The 15454-nt window shown below is 46.1% G+C and overlaps 1 protein-coding gene across 1 annotated transcript in view; it reads right to left on the bottom strand.

The window, feature by feature from the left end:
• Positions 1-15454, bottom strand: part of LOC144781842 (uncharacterized) — a 469031-nt gene that overhangs the window by 11265 nt on the left and 442312 nt on the right. The window lies entirely within an intron of this gene.

Here is a 15454-nt window from a genome sequence, read left to right as displayed (position 1 = left end):
TCCCCACCTTCGTCTCTTGCCGCACCACTCAGCCATCTTTGTCAGATTCTATACAGCAGTGGCATCTCATGACATTTTGCTCTAGAGAAACCGTCTGCCAAGAAATGTGTGCGGGCGTGCAACACAACCTATACACATGTAAAGATGTGCGTATCTGCACATTGGATCAATGCAGGACTCAGTAACTTATCATTCAAATATCTGTTCTGGACCGGAGCATGGGTAACTCTTTAGTCACAGCTAATTAATTTTTTATTTGAATTTTTTTTTAATTGAGTTTAACTTTGTTTTGTTCCCTTACATACAACTTGGACACAAATCAATATTGCTGCTAAAGCATCAAGACATAAGGCATCAACACTCCTGCAAAACAATAGATAACAAAAAGAACACTACGACAAATAATATAGCAATCAATGGTTATACTATTTAACTAAATAAACAGGACTGTCAAGCCACCGAAAAAAAGGTTACATATCACTATACATATCACTATCATAGATATCTTGTAGGAATTAACTAATTCATTATTGTCTTATTTCATTTCATTAACAAAAGAAAAGCAAATAAGCAATACAGAAATTAAGATAGAAGAGCAGCAAAGAAATACAAATAACACACTCAATGCTTTAATCAACTAGATCCGCAATAGGAGCCAAAATTCGCTGTCCCAGCGCCTTCTTCCTACGTCCTCTTAATTTATATATTGACGATTCAATATTATATATAGCAAATAGCTTTGCACGCCAGTTAGAGAAGGTTGGAGGATCGGAACTGATCCATTGGGAAGTAATACACAAGCGGGCCATTGCTATGAAAACAAAACTTGTCTCAGATCTTACCCTACTATCTGCTTCAGTATTATTCCCCACTCCAAGAATAAGAAGAGTCGGTGTAACAGACACTGACATCCCCAAAATCGTAGCCAAGAATGTTTCTATATCATGTATAAAGGTAGCCAGTTTTGGACAAGAATAGAACATATGAACAGTATCCGCTGCCTGGAGATCACATCTATTACATTTCTCTCCTCTTGATCCCTTCCATTTGACAATCTTCGCAGGGGTATAATACAAATCAAAGACTGACAAAGTGTTGGCTCCGAAGGCTCCCAGTAATTAAAATCTGGCTCTCTAGCATGAGGGAGTCCTCAATGTCTATTGCTCCCTTCCCAAACTTACTTGCCCACTTATCGGATTGTATAGCCGCATCATTGGGGAAAGAGTCAAACACGATATGATAGATCTTTCCTAACCGGGACTTCTTTTGAACAATTTCCACCAGGGGTACTATTTCAAAATTTGAAACTGTTCTGCGCGTATTTTCCCCCCAAGAAGCTCCTTATCTGCAGATACTTAAAAAATAACCCCTGGAGAGACAATACTCTTCCTGCAGTTTTACAAAAATTACAAGTTGCCCATCTTTATGAAGGTCCTCTAGCGAACAGATAAATACCTTTATTAGCCCATTCAAAGGTAACCTGATCCCGAAATATTGATGGTAGTAACCCTGTAGCTACAAATGGAGTATATGCAGTACGATTGGAGATCTTACACTTCTGCCGGATCTGTTTCCACACCTTATAAGCTGCTCTCACAACTTTGAATCTGGTCTTTTTATAGTAACTAGGCTCGAGGATCGACACCAAACAGCCCTTCGCTTGACTCCCCAACCCAAATTCATATATAGACAGGTTGCTCTCTATTGATATATCAGCCTTGGCTTGAACTAATAGGACGCCCATATGTTGTAAAATAGCGGCCCAGTAATACAACAGAAAGTGGGACCCCCCACGCTGTCTTGGAAGAATCATCCATTTGGACGCTCTTCTGGACCTGCGATAACCCCACAGAAACCTAGAGCATACCCTTTCTAATTTTATAAAGCAAGAAGAAGGAAACTCAAGAGAGATAGTCCTAAAAAATTTAGGTAGAATCGATATCTTGATGACATTGCTTCGCCCATAATGAGAAAGATCTAGGTGGTCCAATCTCTCTAGTTTCTTATTAGCACTTGCAATTATTGGGCTAATATTTAAGTCGGGTATTCTGTCAACCACGGTTGTAAATGTAATACCCAGATAGGTGGCCGCTGAAACAACTGGAAAGTCCGGGGGGGCAGATTATACCTGAGCTGATGATTTGGGTCTTGTCCACATTCAGCTTGTACCCTGACAGAGCACCGAACTGAGCTGCTTGGTCTTTCACCACTGGGAAGGCAGAGACAACATCACTCGTAAGAACTGTAATGTCGTCTGCGTATGGCAATGCCTGTACTCCATCTCCCCAATCCTAACCGCTTTAATATGGGTACAAAGCTCAAGTTTTCTTAAAAAGGGATCTATATACAGGGCAAAGAGTAGGGGTGAACAAGGATACTTCTGCCTCATACCTCTGCTAATGGTACATTTCTTGGATTCCTGCCCTGCAATCGGATCCCCGCCTCTGGACATAGATATATTGCCATAACTGCTAGTACAAAACTCCTACCTTGCCCCTTCCAGCACAGGACACACCACAGGAACCGCCAGCAGACCCTATTCAACGCTTTCTCGGCGTCCAAGAGGAGAACCCCCAGCGGTGATCCCGTGGCCTGTGCCCATTCCAGAAGGGCAATCACCCGGAGGACATGATCCGCCGTGTCCCTTCCTGCGATAAACCCATGTTGACGTAACGATACCAGAGGGGCAAGAACATTTCCCAGTCTTACTGCTAAACGTTTCAAATTTATTTTACTATCGCAATTAATCAAGGTGATAGGCCTGTAAGAAGCTGGATTGAGTTCTGGTTTGGGTTTTTTTCCTAAAGACAATGATTGTTGGCTTCTGCCAAGAATCGGGGATAAGATTATTTTGCCAGGCCAGTTCAAATAATGTTATATAAAATTCCAGAGGGATACCGTCTGGACCGGCAGCTTTACCCATGGCTAAGTCTATTTCTTCCCATGTGCACTGGGCTTCAAGTATCTTATTTTGATTCTGAGTGACCTTCATTTTTTACAATGCAACGGTTTCACCTTTGGAAAAGTTAGAGCTATTGGTATTGTAAATGACAAAATTTGTATTTATGTGTTGCACCAGATGACGACGGTCATAGTATTTTATGCCTGGTCAATAAAATGCATTGACAGCCATCCGAGCCCTGTGTAGATTTAGCTGAGCTTCGGCAGACGTTGTAATCTTAGGGAAGGTAGGTGCAGGCCCCCGCCCGGCTCCTCTTCCCCCTCACGTAAAATGAGGTTACAATCCGGAGTTGGTGCTGGGCCCGAAAGGAAGGTTTCTATGATGGACTAGGTTAATGAGGCGTTAAATCCTCACCTGCAGAGAGCGGGAGGGGCTCTGACCTCGGAATATATATATTTTTTTAAATGATTATCACACTCCGCATTGTGAAGTGGCTGCTCAAGTAGGACATGGGAAGTGTTTGAAAAACAAACCCTGTTCGGGGTCATAAAGAGTGAGAGCTTCCTGCCCCCGCTCCCTGGGGGGATGACGGCTCTTTGCAGCTCCCATTGCGGGGCCAGCGGGGAGCTGTGTGCAGGGAACGGGCCGCAGACCTCCGACCCACGCCCCGTCACATCGAGGCCTCTAACCCTGCATTTAAGACCCGTCTGTAGCAAGAGCTCTATTACTTGGCGATCTGCTCAGTAACTGTATAAAGGGCCCGCCGCTTACACGAAGGAGATAGATACAATTATAAAGCACTGCTCAATCACAAAAGCCATTGAACTGAGTTTATCCACCAACCCTGGGCTGCCTGTGTACACTTGCGTTTTCAGAACTGCCTTCTCTTCCACGAAGGAGCTGGGATGTGTGCTCACAGCAGGTGCTGCTTTATCCGTAGACCCTGTGTTGACACCCAGAGGGGCCGGGACGCCTGCTCGATACCCGCCACGCTGCAGAGTGGAGTCCCTTCTATGGATTCTGGAGCACAAGGGCAGCTCCGCCTCCAACCGCACAAAGTGCAGCTCATCAGCACTGCTTGCCACCGAGAGCAAGTACAAACCACTCTGGAGCCAGCACAATGCTTTACAACGCTCCACAGAGATCGGGAACTCGTACTAATACTCTGTACGGAGTTACAAATGCAGTGGAGAAAAAATGCACTCATTTACAGAATTAGAACATTCTCAGCTCTAAATATTCACAGCAATAGCATTGCTGCAGTAACTAATTTATCTGATGCCACTGACCAGCATTGGCAAAGACAATTGGTGTGGCTTGTTTTAAGGCGACTGTCACCCAACGCAAAGCTCGTCATTGGGAGGAATGCCCCCTCCCCTCCCCCGTCACACACAGACACTCACCGACACACACGCACACACTATCTCTCTCACACACACACCTGGAAAGTCCCCCGTGTTTCCACTGGTCCCGGGTCCGAGGCTGGTGTTTCCCGCGGGTCAGGCTGAGTCTAGTAGGGTTACTGTCCTTTCACCAGCAGGGGCAAGGGAAGGGAGCCCCGGGAGTGCTAGCCAGCACCATGCTGCTGTGACCTCAGGGGGGTCCAGGGCACCGGGTGCGGGACCAGCCTAGTTCTGTGTCCTCGGGTGCGGCGACCATCTGAACGCACTCAGATGAACCGGGGTTTCGCAGCAAAGTAGGGCGGGGCGAACACGACCCCACGGAACCCCCACTCAGTCTGTCCCCTGAAACGCCGACACGAGATAGCCACACAATCCACTTTCCCAGAGACTCGAGGCTAGTAGGAAAGAGGGGCGCCCTTCGGGCTGAGTGCAGACGCAAGGGGGAGGGGGCAACGAGGTGGCTGCAAGGGGCGTTCAGAGGGAGGTATGGCCAACACTACCGGTGGTCTCTGCTGTCCAGGAGAGCCTCTTTTAGAGAGTAAAACTCGCGACCAAAGCTCCCTCCGAGAGGGCAATTTGACCAGGGAGTGATAAACTTTACAGATCTGTAAAAACGTGAGATCCGAGAATGGGGGGGAGGGGGGCAGTCCCCCGGCGTCTTTCTGACAGTGCTGGGGGTGAGAAGAAGTTGTGCTTCAAAGCTTCGATCACGCAGTTTTTGTGATGGGATGCCTCCCTCAACAGGCATCCAGCTGCTGCTGGCCTCTACTACCGCTCCGCAGCTGATGAAAGTGAAAGCAGAGTTTAAAGGGCTCCAACCTGCCCAGATACCGGTGACGCAGCCGTGACAAGTGGGGGTGCACCAGCACTCAATTGTGGGGGCCGGCCCGTCCAGGTTGCGCCTGGTAGTGGGTGCAGACTCCCAGCCTCTGCGTACAGCGCCCCGACGATTAATGCCCCCGGCCGCGAGCTTGGAAGCAGAGCTTCGGGCCCCTCACTTACTTTCACAAACGAAGAAAGCACTGGATAACTAATCGGCACCCTCACTTACTTTCACAAATTAAGCACCACATAACTGATCACATCAATCATCATACTTATTTTATTTATTTAGTGCATTTTTACAAAGCGCGGGCATTGCCCGAAGGTATCAGAGCGCTGTACAATAGAGCCAGTTACGCTACAAGAGAAAAGTGGTACATAATAGAACAAAAGATAAAAAGGAGACTTAAAAGGAAGGTGTACACAAACTGTCCTTACACTGTACAGGGCGCGGTGCATTCGCGCTGTACCTGGATAAATGATTGCATCATTAGACTATCGCGGCACTGTAAGCTTACCACTGATAACACCATCACACCGTCAATCACTCTGCGCTATGACCTTACCACTGATGATAAAGGCCACACCTCTTGGAAAGGATTCCTACTTACGCTTCTAACGCCCTGCCCCTTTTAGATATCCCCCACGCCCATTAAAGCCCTGTGTACAATATAGTTAATTTAGTGCACTTTGCCGACTGAAACACACACACGATGTAAATCTGCAGTTTTTGGTATGCACAGCGCTTTATATCGCAGGAAGTATTTCCAATGTATTAACGTATTTAGGAACTGAGACTCGGGGAGGAAAGTGAATTTACTAGGATCACACATTTTGTCAATTCAGCTATCAGACCAAATCAAACCCCACTACAGCATCCCCCAATCCTCCCCCCCACACACACTATTGCTGCGTGGAATGTCATTACCAATCTGTACACCTTGTTAATTTTGTTCTGAGTGTGTGTGAACGATGTTTCCGAGTAGTGCTCGGGAGAACGGAGCGTAATGGGAGTGTGGCAGCTCGCCGTCAAGTCTAGGGTTAATAGGATGAGAAAGAAACCTCCCCCGCCAAAGATGTTAATCCTTTACTCGCGCAACCCACAGAGCAAGTTTTATTTCTGTAGACACAGCAGAGCTACAGCCCATACTTATCTCCCCACAGGCCAGTCTGCCACAAAGGGATCACAATTCCACTCGGGTGATGTAATAAACAAGATTTGCAGTGCTGAAGGTCGGGCGGATCAGGTTACGCTGCTCTCTGGAGGCCGTGGCTTGCCTGCGTGGAAAAGGACATCCCGGCGGCCCTTGAACGCACCAGCACGTACATATCGTTTGCTTTCACTTTTAACACACCGTCCTATTTGCGTTTGTAGAAATTACTCTTACCATCAATCTTTATTAACAAGCATCGTGGAACAGATGCAAGTTACAGTGCGATTTCTGGACGATTTCTTCCGGCGGGCGGCGGTCGGGGAAAATGAGTAAAAGCCTACCTCCGAATGACGCAGAGAAAAGGGGCGGGACTTAAAAAAAGACCCAGAAACACCCCCGAATCGCGTTGTGACGGGGAAAAGAGTAACGGACACCCATCTCTTCCAATGGCTAGCCTCCATTTACGGAGCTAGCCAATGAAAGAGAAGGCGGGACCAAATCCCCACACTGTAGGATCATAAGATTTCGCCCTGCGCGAGCACTGCTGCGCAGTGCTACGGCCAGGGCGAAACCTAAAAACCTTCTTGAGGATCTGTCCCTATCACGGCAGGTCTCTCAGCATATACTTGACTTCTACATTCAGAATTCCTGCCGAAGAATCCTGGACCTGCCCTGCATGATCCTTAATTTTGCAGATACGGTTGGCTACCTCACCCTGTTAAAGTCGTTTGGCTAAAACCCTGCCGGTGCTTTCTCCCAGTTCATATGACAGCCCTCTGCTGCATATATTTGGCTGCCACCTCCGTCCCAAATGGCGATGAATTTCAGCTTTTGTAATTGCAATATGCTGGTGGCATTCCTCTATGCTTATACCCCTATGAATTCTGCTCATTAATTCATACTCTGCTGTCTTTAATTGTTCTACCAAGTTTCTAATTTGTTCCTGTAATACTTTTAGACGAGTTATGGAAAAACTCAGAGTTTCCCCTCAGACAGCTGCTTTGAAAGCAACCCAAACAATGCAGACTGAGGCTGTATTATGATTAATAGAGAAAAATTCCTCTATCCATTTGACCATATGGGTACAGTATGCCTCGTCAAGCTAAAGTTTCCTTTCAAAGCTCCAGGGCCGCTGGACCTTTGAAATGCCACTTAATGGAATTTCAATTGTTAAAGGATTGTGATCTGATATGATTCTTGGAAGGATCTCAATCTTACTTGTCTCAGCCAATTGACTAGAAAGAAAAAAAATAGTCTAGCCGAACTAGCTTATTGTGGGGAGCTGAATAGAACGTGAACCCAGGATCAGGTGATCTAAGTTTATGCCAACAGTCTAACAATCCAAATTCCTTCACCACTCCTTGAAGTGCTTAAAAAACTCTGACTTTCCTACCTTGATATGGAAAAGTATTGCATACATTAAATTTACTGTCTAAATGAATATTAAAGTCCTCACAGCATATTAAAGGGTGCGGCCATAGAGCAAGTTCGACACTAAGAAAGTTTAAGATATCCGGGTCGTCTAAATTAGATCCATAGATTGAGCAAATTGTCATAGGGATATTTTTCACTATGATTTCGGCAATTGCCCAACGACCCAGATTATCTGCTTTGACTCGTCTACATGAGCCCACCCCTTGCCTAGCTATGATAGCCATCCCCCATAATTGTTGTGCCCTGCCGGGTACAAACCAACACTTCCATCCCGTGATCTCTCAGCCACCCCTGCTTACTCCACGGTATATGGGTCTCCTGAATGCATAACAAATCAATCTGCACATACCGGATCTGTTTAGCTAACATGCCTCGCTTTCTCCTGTCATTGAGAACACATATATTAAATGAGCAGATACGCAAACTACCCATCATCCTTTTAATTTATATACTCAGAATCACACATTACACAATGACACAAGCTGTTAGACACAGTGATAGAGCACATTCCAAGCTTCTATATAGCAGCATAGTAGCAAAAGCAAATGAGAACAAGACAAACCCCCAACACCACATCCCTCTGCCCTACCCCCCCACCCTTGACCCCTGATCTCCCTCCCCCACCACCATAACCCCTCCCTTCCGCCCATCTCATGAGGGGTAAGGACCTCCGGTCCTCTGAGATGGAGAGCTGACTGCAACCCCCCTCTCTACTGAGCTCTCGCTCCCCCCACCGCAGAAGAAAGAATCTCCTCTGTTCATATGGATCCAAACCAAGTATAGTGAAGGCTACCATTAAGTCATTATAAGCCAGCACCAACATCAGTATACGTAAATCAAAATACACCCATTGCCTACCCTACAATATGTGCAAAAATTCATTTGCTGCAGCTTCAGACAAAAAGAATTTCACCTACCCCTTAACCACCACTTTCAGCTTGGCAGGATTAAGCAAAAACACCTGAGCCCCTTTTTCCTGAAATCGTGGAATTAGTTGGCGAAGTTGCCATCTTTTCTCGACTGTTGCTTGGCAATAATCAGGTCTAATAAAAAAATCACACCCTTTCCCTACTCTTTTCCTATCTGGTCTAGCTAGATCATACAGCGCCTCTCTAGCCAGAAAGCTGTTGAGACAGATAAGAATGGCACGGGGCTTTTCAGGAACTAGACCAGTCTTTTTGTGGTGGTTGAACGGGAACAGGTGAGCTCTCTGAAGTTCCGTTTTCCAATCCCATTCCTTCAGATCAGGAAATGCTTCGGTAAAAAGATCTATGACTAACTAGCGATCATCTGTGCCATCCTTACCTTCTGGGATACCCAGTATCCGGAGGTTATTTCTTCTTGACCAATTCTCAATGTCAGTCAATTTCCATAGTGTATCCGCTTTCTGGGCTTCCAAGGAATGAGTAATGGCCTTTTGCGCTGTTAATTCATCCTCCAAGATAGAGATTCTTGTTTCGGCTTCTCCGATTCTAGCAGCAAAATCAGAGCAGGACTTAGCTACTCTGCGTATTGAGTTCTGTGATTTCCGGTATGGGCCAGGATGCTCTGGTAAATAGTAGAGAGGGTTATCTCACTAGGCATGGCTTGATCTGAGCTTGAGGCTCCTAAAGCTGTCACTCCATTGCTTGTGCCATTTCCACCCAGTTGAGAAGAGAAAGAGTAGTCCCAGACCACTGAGCCTGCTAAATCAGAAGCCTTATCTAGAACAGAGGTGCCGTGTTCTCTTTTTCGGACAGTTGCAGAGATATGGAGAGGGTTCTCTCCCAGCTCTCCCTTGCCCAAGCGGAGACTGCTTGCATCGCTCTCATCCTCAGCCCAGTCCCTCCCACGACTTTCGTCCCCTGAAGAGATAGATGGGTCGGCCATAGAGTAGAATTTGTCCCAATGTCCCCCTCCTTCACAGGGCCCGAAGCGACTGCCTTCATCTTGGGAGTCAGAGGGAGGATTCCTTGCTATTGGGTCTGGGCACAATACATTTAGGACATTCCCCTGGCCGCCACTTGGAAGGACTACATTACCCATAAGGCATTCTTCCTGCACTCTAACTATTTTTCCAACCGTTCCTGGCTCATTATTTGCGACCAAACCACCTTGACTTGTTTGAGATCCAACAGATTTAGATCCTTCAAGTGTTCCACCCTGCCTCGTCGCCCCACCAATGTTGCCTGCAGTTAGATTGCTAGATTCTGTCCTGTCGGAGATCAAAATACCTTGACTCAGCGCTTCATCTGGTAGCTCCTATGTTTCAAGTTCTGCCAGAGATACAGGGGGCGTTGTTTGTTTTACTGAGCATTTATCTCCTGAAAGCACATCTTCAGTGTTTTTATTTTTTTGATTATGCGCCTTGAACATTCAAGAGACCATTTGCCGGGCGCGTGCAGAGGTGCCTCCTCCGCCCGTTGGACCCGCAGCCCGATCTGTAGTTGCTCCCATTCCTGGCCGGCCAACAGCTGTCCCTGCGGCCGACCGGGCTGTCTCGACATCCATCTCAGCTTTTCCAGGGCTTCCAGCGCCCGCCGGGAGTCCCCAGGTCTTGGATCCCTTTCCCGTAGTCTTTGGCGCCATCGGGGCCATCAAGCAGCACCAAGTCGTAACAGCCGAAGCCCAGAAGAGTGGGTTGACAGAAGCCTAACGTGAAGGTGCTGGCAGCTCAAAACGCCACAACCACGAGCGCCAGATCATACCAAGCACACACAGATTCTTTCCCTTCTGTTACCACACCACTTCAAGCCACACATATGGAGAGGGGAGCGTTGTCCAGGTGAGCACAGAGTCAGCTCACTCAGCCAGCAGCGCGGCCGCCATCTTGCCTTCCAGTCACAGCTAATTCAAGCTTATCCGTACATAAAATATTCAGCGGAGAAGCAGCTGGCAGAAAACTGTGTAATCAATCCTTCTGCAGCTCAGCAGGTGGAACAGCTCAAGATATTTATGTCTGATTACACCTGTGTGTGGCGCTGGGGGCAAGCCAGCAATCAATCAGGGACTTGTAAAGCGCAGCTACTCACCTGTGAGCGTCTCAAGTCGGTGGGGGAACTATACAGTGTTTCATTGCCTAGTTTCACATTACTTTGCACCCCTGTAGTGCTCACATTCCGTTCACTGCTCCCAAGTATGTTGTATTCATTTGACAATACCATGTAAAATTTACGTATTCTGCCCAGTCTTACCAACATCTAGGGCAGATATCCAATGTTGTAAGTAAATCATATATAGCAGGTACATTCTGTGTACAAACCTGTAATACGTCAGTTTGAATCTAGCATTTCCGGAAAACATACACATTGCTTACAATCCTCAACTGGATACCACGGTTTTAATCTCATTTACCCTTCCGTGCAATTTGTTCCCCCGAGACATTTGTCCTTTAATGCCCTGTGCATGATCGATACTGCATGAATGTCCAATGAATGATCCAACACCATTATCAATAACCAGAATTCATGGCTGAACCAGAAATCCTTCCCATACCAACCCAACCACCTTAGTCTAGTATTAATTAAAAACAGGACCTACTATAGCCCAAATCTGGGTTTGGCCTTAAAATGTTCCGCCAACTCGCCCTCATGACAAATGTCACATATCCATACAACCAGCTTGTGGTGACACCTATCTTAGTTTTCACTTTATGAAAGAGTGTAAGTCTACATGACTGTGCAGCGTGATAACACAGGGGCCCTTCCCTCAGACATGCATCTGTGCCCTGCCCAAATTCTTACTATATCTCAATCAAATATGGTCTAACTAATTACAATTTCCTACCCATCATAAACAGAAAACATAACTCACAAGTGTATGCCAAGTCAATATATTATTTTACATATTGATCCTTGCCTCATGCAGTTAGTCATGTAGTGCGACGGTTAGGCTAAATAATACAGCTTTAGGTCAGTTGGGAGCAACAACCCCGGTTCAAAATGGCCCTTCAGGATCATTAGGTTAACTCTCCAATTTGTCCCACAAAGGTTCTGATCGAACAATACTGTTGAGTTCTCTGAAAATACTTTTTGGGAATAAGCACATCATGCCTGGCCGAACAGAGGCATCTGTGCTGGATTCCCATCTTAACCAGTGCAGTTTACCCATCTAGGAAAGAAGGAGCGTCAACCGGGATTTCTGTGAATTACTTACACCCAATATTGAGATTCAACATGTCATGGGGAGTATGCAATATCTATATGTCCAGGTACATAACCTCATCCGTCTGCCCAAAGTCAAAGGGTTACTGGATCCTGATGTGCCCACATGCTCCATGAAAAATCTAGGTGTCTGCTAGTTCTTACCAAACCAGTGATTGGCTGCAAATTGCTTCACAGGAATGAATAGAGGGGGTTAGCCCTCCCAGGATCTCTCATATAAACCAGAGCTTGTCAGCCCCGAACTAGACCCTGTGCGTGGTGCCCCACAGGGATGTCTCAATTTACTGTCATGCTCTAGAAGATGGCCACCACATGCTCAACCACTGGGGCAAACAAAAGTGATGACAGCTGATATCTTATCCAAGTACCCCTCTCAAATAACCAGCTGTCTGGGGAAAGCGGACATTCTAACCTAGGACCCCTCTAAAAGCTAGCTTTGATTTTAATGGCAGTCATAATTTTGATTGAACCAAACTTATTAAAGTTGGGCCAAAATATTACCTTCTCAGCATTACAGACAGGCTTTGCCATCTGTGTGAAATGCCTTCTCTAAATAAAGAGAGACGCTGTCACAAATATCGTCAGCACTCCACTCAGACTGCTGAATGTGAACCAACCTTCTGAGGCTTCGCATTTTGAGTCTGCTGGGGACTAAGCCAGACTTCCAGGTAAACAAGCGATTGAATTACCTCCGCCACACTAGCTGCAACATTAAAACTCAATATTTTAAGCTATATATTAAACAAAGATTGAGAGTTCATAAGAACCACAATCCCTAGGGTCCTTACCTGTTTTGTGGAGAATCATGATCAGCACCACCATAGTTGAAGCCTGGAGCATCCACTTCTCAAATGTATCCCTATATCCTTCAAGGAGCCACCAATAATTCAGTATGGGTATGATAACATTCAATGAGAATACCATCTGTTCTAGGCGTCTCCGCTGTATTTATTTTATTTATCTAAGGCCTTGGTCAGTGACAATTCCAAGAGTGCATGATCCACCTCACTCGGAGAATATCTAACTACCTGAAGTACCTTTCAAAATCATCAGAATGCACATTGTGCAAATAGATTTGCCACACATATTGTCTGAACAAATATTAGATACTGTCTGAATGGCTATATCCTCTCCTTTATAATTTTTCACATGCTGGATTGAGTACCTGGGGTCCTTACTCTTCAGTGACCATGGCATCGTACCGTGTGCCAGTTTCTCCCTCCAAATATTCAGAACCCATTTATTGTATTTTATTGTGACCAAAATCCAAGAACAGAAGTGAAATATTAACATCTTTTAGTGACATCTGTAATAAAGCTTGAAACATTGAGAGAACATATTTGAAGCAGTTGTTGCTGAATGGTTGCACAGATTGATGCAGTGGTGGCGCTGAGTGATGTTGTGGCATTCAGTGATCCTGTGGTAGCGCGTAGTGATGTTGTGGTGCCCCTGAGTGATGCTGTGGTGGTGCTGAGTGATGCTGTGGTGGTGCGATAGAGTGAGTGTGATGGATAGATAGAGTGAGTGCGATAGATAGATAGGCAAAGTGAGTGTGATAGTGAGTGCGATAGAGGGAGGGCAATAGATAGAGGGAGGGTGATAGATAGATAGAGGGAGGGCGATAGAGGGCGGGTGATAGATAGAGGGCGGGCAATAGATAGAGGGAGGGCGATAGATAGAATGAGACGAGGGGATAAAGAAGAAAATGCAATGACACGGCGAGCGAAGGAGAGAGGGGAGCATGTAAATGGGTGTAAAGGGACGTTAGTAAGAGAGACCGAGAACAACAGAAGTGAGTGGAAGGCAGAATGTTGAGAGGAGGAGAGAAAATAGAGAAATATGAGGTGTTAGTGGGAGAAGAAGGGAGGGGACAGCAAGGCAGAAAAAAGGAAAGAGGAATAAAAATGGAGCATGAGGGGGCTGAAGAGAAATCGTAAAAGGGAATGAAAAGACATAAAAATAAAAATGGGGACAGAGCATGAAAGAGGAGAGAGATAGGAGGAGGGGAAGAAAGGGGAGGGGAAGAAAGGGGAGGGAGAAGAAAAGCAGGAGGGAGACGGTGTAAACATGGCCCTGAGTATAACATCTGTCAATGACGTGCAGGTCAGTAGTCTGAATAACACTATGGCCAGAGCAGGCTTTTATCAAGATCAACACCCTAAAAGAATAGCTATCAACAGTGAGAAAAAAACTTAACACAGATTAATGACTAAGTGGTAGGTCAGAAAGTACTGGCTGGAGATTGAATTGGGCAGACAGAGAAGCATAGAAAGCACAGCAAAAGTGGGCTTTGCATAGTGTAAATTAGACCGTGAGCAGTAAAGCGCGACAATAAAGCATTATTAAACTGAACCGAAAGTGTGGGAGAGAAGGGACGTGAGAAGCAGGGGCACAGAACAAAGATCTAGGGTGAGAAGAGGAGGAGGAACAGAAGAGCAGAGAAGTGACAGTAGGTACAGCCTGCAGGCTGACACCAGATGTTATTGTTAGCACTTTAAAAAAAACTTTTAAAAAACGAGTTTTATAGAGCGCTTACTTTACCCGAGGCATTAGAGCACTTTACATGAGCACCAGTTACGTTAAAGACGGGCACATTCTTTTTTTCTTAGGCATGGAGAGAGTAAGTGATTTGCCCAGAATCACAGAATGTTGAGCGCCCCTGCCGAAACTCAAACCCGGTTCCTCAGCTCTGAGTTTGACAGCTCTATCCGTTAGGTCACATTCTTAGCATTAGGTTTATTAATAGTTGAACATACGATCCATAGGCGGCTCAAATGATGTTTACCAAAGTGAAGGCGAAGGCTCACAGGCACAAACCCCTTCTGTAATGACGATAAATAAAAGATCACCGAGATGCCAAATTTAGCTTCCAAACATGTTATTACCCGTCCCAGGTGGATATTCAAGGGGGAGATCAAGCCATTTTTAATATAACGCTGAGGCAGGCAGAACGAGTTTTGATATGCCAGTCTGACAGTGGGGATGTCAGCATAGGGAAAGGGTTGCAGGGCAGGAACACACCCAGTTCTTCGTATAATATCCATTAACTCCGAACCACAATCTCAGTCACCCCCATGCTTCCAATTTACCAGATCAACCTCACTAGATTACACTCACACCTCTCCGGGCATCCACAGCCAATCCCAAACAAATGGTTACCTCAGTTTGGATGTGCCACAGTGTCCGCAGTCACACGGGGGCAGCAGCAGTGGGTTTGAGACTGCAGTCCCATGTGATCATGATGGGAGCTGCCATAGTCAAATGCATCAGGGGGGAAGCTGCGTCTAGTGGGCAGCCTCTGGTGCTCCATCGACTGCAGCGACGCAAACAACCCGTCTCCCCCACCCTCTCTCAACTGCGGCGATCTCAGCAATATTCTCGAGCACGAAGCCTCACCTTTGGTTGTCTGGGTGGGGCAGGGTTGGCATGTGTGCTGATGGGGGCAGCTGCTCCTGTTTTTGTTGCATGTGGTGTTGCCCCGGTACTTCCTAAGTAGAAAGGCTAATCTTGCGAAGCTAAACGCAGTTAAACTTTTTACTGCCTGTGTTTGTATGACGGAGTTTTGAACATTATCTATATTCATGCATCTTACTTAAT

Source organism: Lissotriton helveticus, chromosome 9 (genome assembly GCF_964261635.1).
Source record: "Lissotriton helveticus chromosome 9, aLisHel1.1, whole genome shotgun sequence".
Lineage (NCBI taxonomy): Eukaryota > Metazoa > Chordata > Amphibia > Caudata > Salamandridae > Lissotriton > Lissotriton helveticus.
The sequence above is the reverse complement of the archived record's forward strand: the minus strand, read 5'-3'. Positions and strand labels throughout refer to the sequence as shown.